The sequence below is a fragment of the Lissotriton helveticus genome, chromosome 7 (assembly GCF_964261635.1).
Source record: "Lissotriton helveticus chromosome 7, aLisHel1.1, whole genome shotgun sequence".
Lineage (NCBI taxonomy): Eukaryota > Metazoa > Chordata > Amphibia > Caudata > Salamandridae > Lissotriton > Lissotriton helveticus.
The window spans coordinates 295,493,165-295,506,253 of NC_136068.1; positions in this window are offsets into that span (position 1 = coordinate 295,493,165).

A 13,089-nucleotide genomic window follows, 5' to 3' on the forward strand; every position below is an offset into this window, starting at 1 on the left:
ATAACCACTTTTTAAACCCTCACAGTGACCAAAATTGCCATTTTTACAGAGTTTTGCTTACTCAGAAGCTTCAATTTTGACCAATTTCAGGCAGAGAAATGACTTTAAACACACTTATTTTAGTTGAAAAGGTAATAATTCACATCCAACAGTAATTTGCAGTCTAAAGATTAAATGTTAAAATTTCATCAGAATTGACCATTTTGGGAACGTTCGACAGCTCCGCGGTCATCGTTTTTCGTCCGAAAATTGATTTTTTGGACTTTACCAAAAATGATTCAAAATGTCAATTGGATCGTGCCTCATGTTGAATAACCACTTTTTAAACCCTCACAGTGACCAAAATTGCCATTTTTACAGAGTTTTGCTTACTCAGAAGCTTCAATTTTGACCAATTTCAGGCAGAGAAATGACTTTAAACACACTTATTTTAGTTGAAAAGATAATAATTCACATCCAACAGTAATTTGCAGTCAAAAGATTAAATGTTAAAATTTCATCAGAATTGACCATTTTGGGAATGTTCGACAGCTCCGCGGTCATCGTTTTTTGTCCGAAAATTGATTTTTTGGACTTTACCAAAAATGATTCAAAATGTCAATTGGATCGTGCCTTGTGTTGAATAACCAGTTTTTAAAACCTCACAGTGACCAAAATTGCCATTTTTACAGAGTTTTGCTTACTCAGAAGCTTCAATTTTGACCAATTTCAGGCACAGAAATGACTTTAAACACACTTATTTTAGTTGAAAAGGTAATAATTCACATCCAACAGTAATTTGCAGTCAAAAGATTAAATGTTAAAATGTAATCAGAATTGACCATTTTGGGAACGTTCGACAGCTCCGCGGTCATCGTTTTTCGTCCGAAAATTGATTTCTTGGACTTTACCAAAAATGATTCAAAATGTCAATTGGATCGTGCCTCATGTTGAATAACCACTTTTTAAACCCTCACAGTAACCAAAATTGCCATTTTTACAGAGTTTTGCTTACTCAGAAGCTTCAATTTTGACCAATTTCAGGCACAGAAATGACTTTAAACACACTTATTTTAGTTGAAAAGGTAATAATTCACATCCAACAGTAATTTGCAGTCAAAAGATTAAATGTTAAAATTTCATCAGAATTGACCATTTTGAGAACGTTCGACAGCTCCGCGGTCATCGTTTTTCGTCCGAAAATTGATTTTTTGGACTTTACCAAAAATGATTCAAAATGTCAATTGGATCGTGCCTCATGTTGAATAACCACTTTTAAACCCTCACAGTGACCAAAATTGCCATTTTTACAGAGTTTTGCTTACTCAGAAGCTTCAATTTTGACCAATTTCAGGCAGAGAAATGACTTTAAACACACTTATTTTAATTGAAAAGGTAATAATTCATATCCAACAGTAATTTGCAGTCAAAAGATTAAATGTTAAAATTTCATCAGAATTGACCATTTTGGGAACGTTCGACAGCTCCGCGGTCATCGTTTTTTGTCCGAAAATTGATTTTTTGGACTTTACCAAAAATGATTCAAAATGTCAATTGGATCGTGCCTTGTGTTGAATAACCAGTTTTTAAAACCTCACAGTGACCAAAATTGCCATTTTTACAGAGTTTTGCATACTCAGAAGCTTCAATTTTGACCAATTTCAGGCACAGAAATGACTTTAAACACACTTATTTTAGTTGAAAAGGTAATAATTCACATCCAACAGTAATTTGCAGTCAAAAGATTAAATGTTAAAATTTAATCAGAATTGACCATTTTGGGAACGTTCGACAGCTCCGCGGTCATCGTTTTTCGTCCGAAAATTGATTTCTTGGACTTTACCAAAAATGATTCAAAATGTCAATTGGATCGTGCCTCATGTTGAATAACCACTTTTTAAACCCTCACAGTGACCAAAATTGCCATTTTTACAGAGTTTTGCTGACTCAGAAGCTTCAATTTTGACCAATTTCAGGCAGAAAAATGACTTTAAACACACTTATTTTAGTTGAAAAGGTAATAATTCACATCCAACAGTAATTTGCAGTCAAAAGATTAAATGTTAAAATTTCATCAGGATTGACCATTTTGGGAACGTTCGACAGCTCCGCGGTCATCGTTTTTCGTCCGAAAATTGATTTTTTGGACTTTACCAAAAATGATTCAAAATGTCAATTGGATCGTGCCTCATGTTGAATAACCACTTTTTAAAACCTCACAGTGACCAAAATTGCCATTTTTACAGAGTTTTGCTTACTCAGAAGCTTCAATTTTGACCAATTTCAGGCAGAGAAATGACTTTAAACAAACTTCTTTTAATTGAAAAGGTAATAATTCATATCCAACAGTAATTTGCAGTCAAAAGATTAAATGTTAAAATTTCATCAGAATTGACCATTTTGGGAACGTTCGACAGCTCCGCGGTCATCGTTTTTTGTCCGAAAATTGATTTTTTGGACTTTACCAAAAATGAATCAAAATGTCAATTAGATCGTGCCTTGTGTTGAATAACCAGTTTTTAAACCCTCACAGTGACCAAAATTGCCATTTTTACAGAGTTTTGCTTACTCAGAAGCTTCAATTTTGACCAATTTCAGGCAGAGAAATGACTTTAAACACACTTATTTTAGTTGAAAAGGTAATAATTCACATCCAACAGTAATTTGCAGTCAAAAGATTAAATGTTAAAATTTCATCAGAATTGACCATTTTGGGAACGTTCGACAGCTCCGCGGTCATCGTTTTTCGTCCGAAAATTGATTTTTTGGACTTTACCAAAAATGATTCAAAATGTCAATTGGATCGTGCCTCATGTTGAATAACCACTTTTTAAACCCTCACAGTGACCAAAATTGCCATTTTTACAGAGTTTTGCTTACTCAGAAGCTTCAATTTTGACCAATTTCAGGCAGAGAAATGACTTTAAACACACTTATTTTAGTTGAAAAGATAATAATTCACATCCAACAGTAATTTGCAGTCAAAAGATTAAATGTTAAAATTTCATCAGAATTGACCATTTTGGGAATGTTCGACAGCTCCGCGGTCATCGTTTTTCGTCCGAAAATTGATTTTTTGGACTTTACCAAAAATGATTCAAAATGTCAATTGGATCGTGCCTCATGTTGAATAACCACTTTTTAAAACCTCACAGTGACCAAAATTGCCATTTTTACAGAGTTTTGCTTACTCAGAAGCTTCAATTTTGACCAATTTCAGGCAGATAAATGACTTTAAACACACTTATTTTAATTGAAAAGGTAATAATTCATATCCAACAGTAATTTGCAGTCAAAAGATTAAATGTTAAAATTTCATCACAATTGACCATTTTGGGAACGTTCGACAGCTCCGCGGTCATCGTTTTTCGTCCGAAAATTGATTTTTTGGACTTTACCAAAAATGATTCAAAATGTCAATTGGATCGTGCCTCATGTTGAATAACCACTTTTTAAACCCTCACAGTGACCAAAATTGCCATTTTTACAGAGTTTTGCTTACTCAGAAGCTTCAATTTTGACCAATTTCAGGCAGAGAAATGACTTTAAACACACTTATTTTAGTTGAAAAGATAATAATTCACATCCAACAGTAATTTGCAGTCAAAAGATTAAATGTTAAAATTTCATCAGAATTGACCATTTTGGGAACGTTCGACAGCTCCGCGGTCATCGTTTTTCGTCCGAAAATTGATTTTTTGGACTTTACCAAAAATGATTCAAAATGTCAATTGGATCGTGCCTCATGTTGAATAACCACTTTTTAAAACCTCACAGTGACCAAAATTGCCATTTTTACAGAGTTTTGCTTACTCAGAAGCTTCAATTTTGACCAATTTCAGGCAGAGAAATGACTTTAAACACACTTATTTTAATTGAAAAGGTAATAATTCATATCCAACAGTAATTTGCAGTCAAAAGATTAAATGTTAAAATTTCATCAGAATTGACCATTTTGGGAACGTTCGACAGCTCCGCGATCATCGTTTTTTGTCCGAAAATGGATTTTTTGGACTTTACCAAAAATGATTCAAAATGTCAATTGGATCGTGCCTTGTGTTGAACAACCAGTTTTTAAACCCTCACAGTGACCAAAATTGCCATTTTTACAGAGTTTTGCTTACTCAGAAGCTTCAATTTTGACCAATTTCAGGCACAGAAATGACTTTAAACACACTTATTTTAGTTGAAAAGGTAATAATTCACATCCAACAGTAATTTGCAGTCAAAAGATTAAATGTTAAAATTTAATCAGAATTGACCATTTTGGGAACGTTCGACAGCTCCGCGGTCATCGTTTTTCGTCTGAAAATTGATTTTTTGGACTTTACCAAAAATGATTCAAAATGTCAATTGGATCGTGCCTCATGTTGAATAACCACTTTTTAAACCCTCACAGTGACCAAAATTGCCATTTTTACAGAGTTTTGCTTACTCAGAAGCTTCAATTTTGACCAATTTCAGGCAGAGAAATGACTTTAAACACACTTATTTTAGTTGAAAAGGTAATAATTCACATCCAACAGTAATTTGCAGTCTAAAGATTAAATGTTAAAATTTCATCAGAATTGACCATTTTGGGAACGTTCGACAGCTCCGCGGTCATCGTTTTTCGTCCGAAAATTGATTTTTTGGACTTTACCAAAAATGATTCAAAATGTCAATTGGATCGTGCCTCATGTTGAATAACCACTTTTTAAACCCTCACAGTGACCAAAATTGCCATTTTTACAGAGTTTTGCTTACTCAGAAGCTTCAATTTTGACCAATTTCAGGCAGAGAAATGACTTTAAACACACTTATTTTAGTTGAAAAGATAATAATTCACATCCAACAGTAATTTGCAGTCAAAAGATTAAATGTTAAAATTTCATCAGAATTGACCATTTTGGGAATGTTCGACAGCTCCGCGGTCATCGTTTTTTGTCCGAAAATTGATTTTTTGGACTTTACCAAAAATGATTCAAAATGTCAATTGGATCGTGCCTTGTGTTGAATAACCAGTTTTTAAAACCTCACAGTGACCAAAATTGCCATTTTTACAGAGTTTTGCTTACTCAGAAGCTTCAATTTTGACCAATTTCAGGCACAGAAATGACTTTAAACACACTTATTTTAGTTGAAAAGGTAATAATTCACATCCAACAGTAATTTGCAGTCAAAAGATTAAATGTTAAAATGTAATCAGAATTGACCATTTTGGGAACGTTCGACAGCTCCGCGGTCATCGTTTTTCGTCCGAAAATTGATTTCTTGGACTTTACCAAAAATGATTCAAAATGTCAATTGGATCGTGCCTCATGTTGAATAACCACTTTTTAAACCCTCACAGTAACCAAAATTGCCATTTTTACAGAGTTTTGCTTACTCAGAAGCTTCAATTTTGACCAATTTCAGGCACAGAAATGACTTTAAACACACTTATTTTAGTTGAAAAGGTAATAATTCACATCCAACAGTAATTTGCAGTCAAAAGATTAAATGTTAAAATTTCATCAGAATTGACCATTTTGAGAACGTTCGACAGCTCCGCGGTCATCGTTTTTCGTCCGAAAATTGATTTTTTGGACTTTACCAAAAATGATTCAAAATGTCAATTGGATCGTGCCTCATGTTGAATAACCACTTTTAAACCCTCACAGTGACCAAAATTGCCATTTTTACAGAGTTTTGCTTACTCAGAAGCTTCAATTTTGACCAATTTCAGGCAGAGAAATGACTTTAAACACACTTATTTTAATTGAAAAGGTAATAATTCATATCCAACAGTAATTTGCAGTCAAAAGATTAAATGTTAAAATTTCATCAGAATTGACCATTTTGGGAACGTTCGACAGCTCCGCGGTCATCGTTTTTTGTCCGAAAATTGATTTTTTGGACTTTACCAAAAATGATTCAAAATGTCAATTGGATCGTGCCTTGTGTTGAATAACCAGTTTTTAAAACCTCACAGTGACCAAAATTGCCATTTTTACAGAGTTTTGCATACTCAGAAGCTTCAATTTTGACCAATTTCAGGCACAGAAATGACTTTAAACACACTTATTTTAGTTGAAAAGGTAATAATTCACATCCAACAGTAATTTGCAGTCAAAAGATTAAATGTTAAAATTTAATCAGAATTGACCATTTTGGGAACGTTCGACAGCTCCGCGGTCATCGTTTTTCGTCCGAAAATTGATTTCTTGGACTTTACCAAAAATGATTCAAAATGTCAATTGGATCGTGCCTCATGTTGAATAACCACTTTTTAAACCCTCACAGTGACCAAAATTGCCATTTTTACAGAGTTTTGCTGACTCAGAAGCTTCAATTTTGACCAATTTCAGGCAGAAAAATGACTTTAAACACACTTATTTTAGTTGAAAAGGTAATAATTCACATCCAACAGTAATTTGCAGTCAAAAGATTAAATGTTAAAATTTCATCAGGATTGACCATTTTGGGAACGTTCGACAGCTCCGCGGTCATCGTTTTTCGTCCGAAAATTGATTTTTTGGACTTTACCAAAAATGATTCAAAATGTCAATTGGATCGTGCCTCATGTTGAATAACCACTTTTTAAAACCTCACAGTGACCAAAATTGCCATTTTTACAGAGTTTTGCTTACTCAGAAGCTTCAATTTTGACCAATTTCAGGCAGAGAAATGACTTTAAACAAACTTCTTTTAATTGAAAAGGTAATAATTCATATCCAACAGTAATTTGCAGTCAAAAGATTAAATGTTAAAATTTCATCAGAATTGACCATTTTGGGAACGTTCGACAGCTCCGCGGTCATCGTTTTTTGTCCGAAAATTGATTTTTTGGACTTTACCAAAAATGAATCAAAATGTCAATTAGATCGTGCCTTGTGTTGAATAACCAGTTTTTAAACCCTCACAGTGACCAAAATTGCCATTTTTACAGAGTTTTGCTTACTCAGAAGCTTCAATTTTGACCAATTTCAGGCAGAGAAATGACTTTAAACACACTTATTTTAGTTGAAAAGGTAATAATTCACATCCAACAGTAATTTGCAGTCAAAAGATTAAATGTTAAAATTTCATCAGAATTGACCATTTTGGGAACGTTCGACAGCTCCGCGGTCATCGTTTTTCGTCCGAAAATTGATTTTTTGGACTTTACCAAAAATGATTCAAAATGTCAATTGGATCGTGCCTCATGTTGAATAACCACTTTTTAAACCCTCACAGTGACCAAAATTGCCATTTTTACAGAGTTTTGCTTACTCAGAAGCTTCAATTTTGACCAATTTCAGGCAGAGAAATGACTTTAAACACACTTATTTTAGTTGAAAAGATAATAATTCACATCCAACAGTAATTTGCAGTCAAAAGATTAAATGTTAAAATTTCATCAGAATTGACCATTTTGGGAATGTTCGACAGCTCCGCGGTCATCGTTTTTCGTCCGAAAATTGATTTTTTGGACTTTACCAAAAATGATTCAAAATGTCAATTGGATCGTGCCTCATGTTGAATAACCACTTTTTAAAACCTCACAGTGACCAAAATTGCCATTTTTACAGAGTTTTGCTTACTCAGAAGCTTCAATTTTGACCAATTTCAGGCAGATAAATGACTTTAAACACACTTATTTTAGTTGAAAAGGTAATAATTCACATCTAACAGTAATTTGCAGTCAAAAGATTAAATGTTAACATTTAATCAGAATTGACCATTTTGGGAACGTTCGACAGCTCCGCGGTCATCGTTTTTCGTCCGAAAATTGATTTTTTGGACTTTACCAAAAATTATTCAAAATGTCAATTGGATCGTGCCTCATGTTGAATAACCACTTTTTAAACCCTCACAGTGACCAAAATTGCCATTTTTACAGAGTTTTGCTTACTCAGAAGCTTCAATTTTGACCAATTTCAGGCAGAGAAATGACTTTAAACACACTTATTTTAATTGAAAAGGTAATAATTCATATCCAACAGTAATTTGCAGTCAAAAGATTAAATGTTAAAATTTCATCAGAATTGACCATTTTGGGAACGTTCGACAGCTCCGCGATCATCGTTTTTTGTCCGAAAATGGATTTTTTGGACTTTACCAAAAATGATTCAAAATGTCAATTGGATCGTGCCTTGTGTTGAACAACCAGTTTTTAAACCCTCACAGTGACCAAAATTGCCATTTTTACAGAGTTTTGCTTACTCAGAAGCTTCAATTTTGACCAATTTCAGGCACAGAAATGACTTTAAACACACTTATTTTAGTTGAAAAGGTAATAATTCACATCCAACAGTAATTTGCAGTCAAAAGATTAAATGTTAAAATTTAATCAGAATTGACCATTTTGGGAACGTTCGACAGCTCCGCGGTCATCGTTTTTCGTCTGAAAATTGATTTTTTGGACTTTACCAAAAATGATTCAAAATGTCAATTGGATCGTGCCTCATGTTGAATAACCACTTTTTAAACCCTCACAGTGACCAAAATTGCCATTTTTACAGAGTTTTGCTTACTCAGAAGCTTCAATTTTGACCAATTTCAAGCAGAGAAATGACTTTAAACACACTTATTTTAGTTGAAAAAGTAATAATTCACATCCAACAGTAATTTGCAGTCAAAAGATTAAATGTTAAAATTTCATCAGAATTGACCATTTTGGGAACGTTCGACAGCTCCGCGGTCATCGTTTTTCGTCCGAAAATTGATTTTTTGGACTTTACCAAAAATGATTCAAAATGTCAATTGGATCGTGCCTCATGTTGAATAACCACTTTTTAAACCCTCACAGTGACCAAAATTGCCATTTTTACAGAGTTTTGCTTACTCAGAAGCTTCAATTTTGACCAATTTCAGGCAGAGAAATGACTTTAAACACACTTATTTTAGTTGAAAAGGTAATAATTCACATCCAACAGTAATTTGCAGTCAAAAGATTAAATGTTAAAATTTCATCAGGATTGACCATTTTGGGAACGTTCGACAGCTCCGCGGTCATCGTTTTTCGTCCGAAAATTGATTTTTTGGACTTTACCAAAAATGATTCAAAATGTCAATTGGATCGTGCCTCATGTTGAATAACCACTTTTTAAAACCTCACAGTGACCAAAATTGCCATTTTTACAGAGTTTTGCTTACTCAGAAGCTTCAATTTTGACCAATTTCAGGCAGAGAAATGACTTTAAACAAACTTCTTTTAATTGAAAAGGTAATAATTCATATCCAACAGTAATTTGCAGTCAAAAGATTAAATGTTAAAATTTCATCAGAATTGACCATTTTGGGAACGTTCGACAGCTCCGCGGTCATCGTTTTTTGTCCGAAAATTGATTTTTTGGACTTTACCAAAAATGATTCAAAATGTCAATTAGATCGTGCCTTGTGTTGAATAACCAGTTTTTAAACCCTCACAGTGACCAAAATTGCCATTTTTACAGAGTTTTGCTTACTCAGAAGCTTCAATTTTGACCAATTTCAGGCAGAGAAATGACTTTAAACACACTTATTTTAGTTGAAAAGGTAATAATTCACATCCAACAGTAATTTGCAGTCAAAAGATTAAATGTTAAAATTTCATCAGAATTGACCATTTTGGGAACGTTCGACAGCTCCGCGGTCATCGTTTTTCGTCCGAAAATGGATTTTTTGGACTTTACCAAAAATGATTCAAAATGTCAATTGGATCGTGCCTCATGTTGAATAACCACTTTTTAAAACCTCACAGTGACCAAAGTTGCCATTTTTACAGAGTTTTGCTTACTCAGAAGCTTCAATTTTGACCAATTTCAGGCACAGAAATGACTTTAAACACACTTATTTTAGTTGAAAAGGTAATAATTCACATCCAACAGTAATTTGCAGTCAAAAGATTAAATGTTAACATTTCATCAGAATTGACCATTTTGGGAACGTTCGACAGCTCCGCGGTCATCGTTTTTCGTCCGAAAATTGATTTTTTGGACTTTACCAAAAATGATTCAAAATGTCAATTGGATCGTGCCTCATGTTGAATAACCACTTTTTAAACCCTCACAGTGACCAAAATTGCCATTTTTACAGAGTTTTGCTTACTCAGAAGCTTCAATTTTGACCAATTTCAGGCAGAGAAATGACTTTAAACACACTTATTTTAGTTGAAAAGATAATAATTCACATCCAACAGTAATTTGCAGTCAAAAGATTAAATGTTAAAATTTCATCAGAATTGACCATTTTGGGAACGTTCGACAGCTCCGCGGTCATCGTTTTTCGTCCGAAAATTGATTTTTTGGACTTTACCAAAAATGATTCAAAATGTCAATTGGATCGTGCCTCATGTTGAATAACCACTTTTTAAAACCTCACAGTGACCAAAATTGCCATTTTTACAGAGTTTTGCTTACTCAGAAGCTTCAATTTTGACCAATTTCAGGCAGAGAAATGACTTTAAACACACTTATTTTAATTGAAAAGGTAATAATTCATATCCAACAGTAATTTGCAGTCAAAAGATTAAATGTTAAAATTTCATCAGAATTGACCATTTTGGGAACGTTCGACAGCTCCCCGGTCATCGTTTTTCGTCCGAAAATTGATTTTTTGGACTTTACCAAAAATGATTCAAAATGTCAATTGGATCTTGCCTCATGTTGAATAACCACTTTTTAAACCCTCACAGTTACCAAAATTGCCATTTTTACAGAGTTTTGATTACTCAGAAGCTTCAATTTTGACCAATTTCAGGCAGAGAAATGACTTTAAACACACTTATTTTAATTGAAAAGGTAATAATTCATATCCAACAGTAATTTGCAGTCAAAAGATTAAATGTTAAAATTTCATCAGAATTGACCATTTTGGGAACGTTCGACAGCTCCGCGGTCATCGTTTTTTGTCCGAAAATTGATTTTTTGGACTTTACCAAAAATGATTCAAAATGTCAATTGGATCGTGCCTTGTGTTGAATAACCAGTTTTTAAACCCTCACAGTGACCAAAATTGCCATTTTTACAGAGTTTTGCTTACTCAGAAGCTTCAATTTTGACCAATTTCAGGCACAGAAATGACTTTAAACACACTTATTTTAGTTGAAAAGGTAATAATTCACATCCAACAGTAATTTGCAGTCAAAAGATTAAATGTTAACATTTAATCAGAATTGACCATTTTGGGAACGTTCGACAGCTCCGCGGTCATCGTTTTTCGTCCGAAAATTGATTTTTGGGACTTTACCAAAAATGATTCAAAATGTCAATTGGATCGTGCCTCGTGTTGAATAACCACTTTTTAAACCCTCACAGTGACCAAAATTGCCATTTTTAAAGAGTTTTGCTTACTCAGAAGCTTCAATTTTGACCAATTTCAGGCAGAGAAATGACTTTAAACACACTTATTTTAGTTGAAAAGATAATAATTCACATCCAACAGTAATTTGCAGTCAAAAGATTAAATGTTAAAATTTCATCAGAATTGACCATTTTGGGAACGTTCGACAGCTCCGCGGTCATCGTTTTTCGTCCGAAAATTGATTTTTTGGACTTTACCAAAAATGATTCAAAATGTCAATTGGATCGTGCCTCATGTTGAATAACCACTTTTTAAAACCTCACAGTGACCAAAGTTGCCATTTTTACAGAGTTTTGCTTACTCAGAAGCTTCAATTTTGACCAATTTCAGGCAGAGAAATGACTTTAAACACACTTCTTTTAATTGAAAAGGTAATAATTCATATCCAACAGTAATTTGCAGTCAAAAGATTAACTGTTAAAATTTCATCAGAATTGACCATTTTGGGAACGTTCGACAGCTCCGCGGTCATCGTTTTTTGTCCGAAAATGGATTTTTTGGACTTTACCAAAAATGATTCAAAATGTCAATTAGATCGTGCCTTGTGTTGAATAACCAGTTTTTAAACCCTCACAGTGACCAAAATTGCCATTTTTACAGAGTTTTGCTTACTCAGAAGCTTCAATTTTGACCAATTTCAGGCACAGAAATGACTTTAAATACACTTATTTTAGTTGAAAAGGTAATAATTCACATCCAACAGTAATTTGCAGTCAAAAGATTAAATGTTAAAATTTAATCAGAATTGACCATTTTGGGAACGTTCGACAGCTCCGCGGTCATCGTTTTTCGTCCGAAAATTGATTTTTTGGACTTTACCAAAAATTATTCAAAATGTCAATTGGATCGTGCCTCATGTTGAATAACCACTTTTTAAACCCTCACAGTGACCAAAATTGCCATTTTTACAGAGTTTTGCTTACTCAGAAGCTTCAATTTTGACCAATTTCAGGCAGATAAATGACTTTAAACACACTTATTTTAGTTGAAAAGGTAATAATTCATAGCTAACAGTAATTTGCAGTCAAAAGATTAAATGTTAACATTTAATCAGAATTGACCATTTTGGGAACGTTCGACAGCTCCGCGGTCATCGTTTTTCGTCCGAAAATTGATTTTTTGGACTTTACCAAAAATGATTCAAAGTGTCAATTGGATCGTGCCTCATGTTGAATAACCACTTTTTAAACCCTCACAGTGACCAAAATTGCCATTTTTACAGAGTTTTGCTTACTCAGAAGCTTCAATTTTGACCAATTTCAGGCAGAGAAATGACTTTAAACACACTTATTTTAGTTGAAAAGGTAATAATTCACATCTAACAGTAATTTGCAGTCAAAAGATTAAATGTTAACATTTAATCAGAATTGACCATTTTGGGAACGTTCGACAGCTCCGCGGTCATCGTTTTTCGTCCGAAAATTGATTTTTTGGACTTTACCAAAAATTATTCAAAATGTCAATTGGATCGTGCCTCATGTTGAATAACCACTTTTTAAACCCTCACAGTGACCAAAATTGCCATTTTTACAGAGTTTTGCTTACTCAGAAGCTTCAATTTTGACCAATTTCAGGCAGAGAAATGACTTTAAACACACTTATTTTAATTGAAAAGGTAATAATTCATATCCAACAGTAATTTGCAGTCAAAAGATTAAATGTTAAAATTTAATCAGAATTGACCATTTTGGGAACGTTCGACAGCTCCGCGGTCATCGTTTTTCGTCTGAAAATTGATTTTTTGGACTTTACCAAAAATGATTCAAAATGTCAATTGGATCGTGCCTCATGTTGAATAACCACTTTTTAAACCCTCACAGTGAC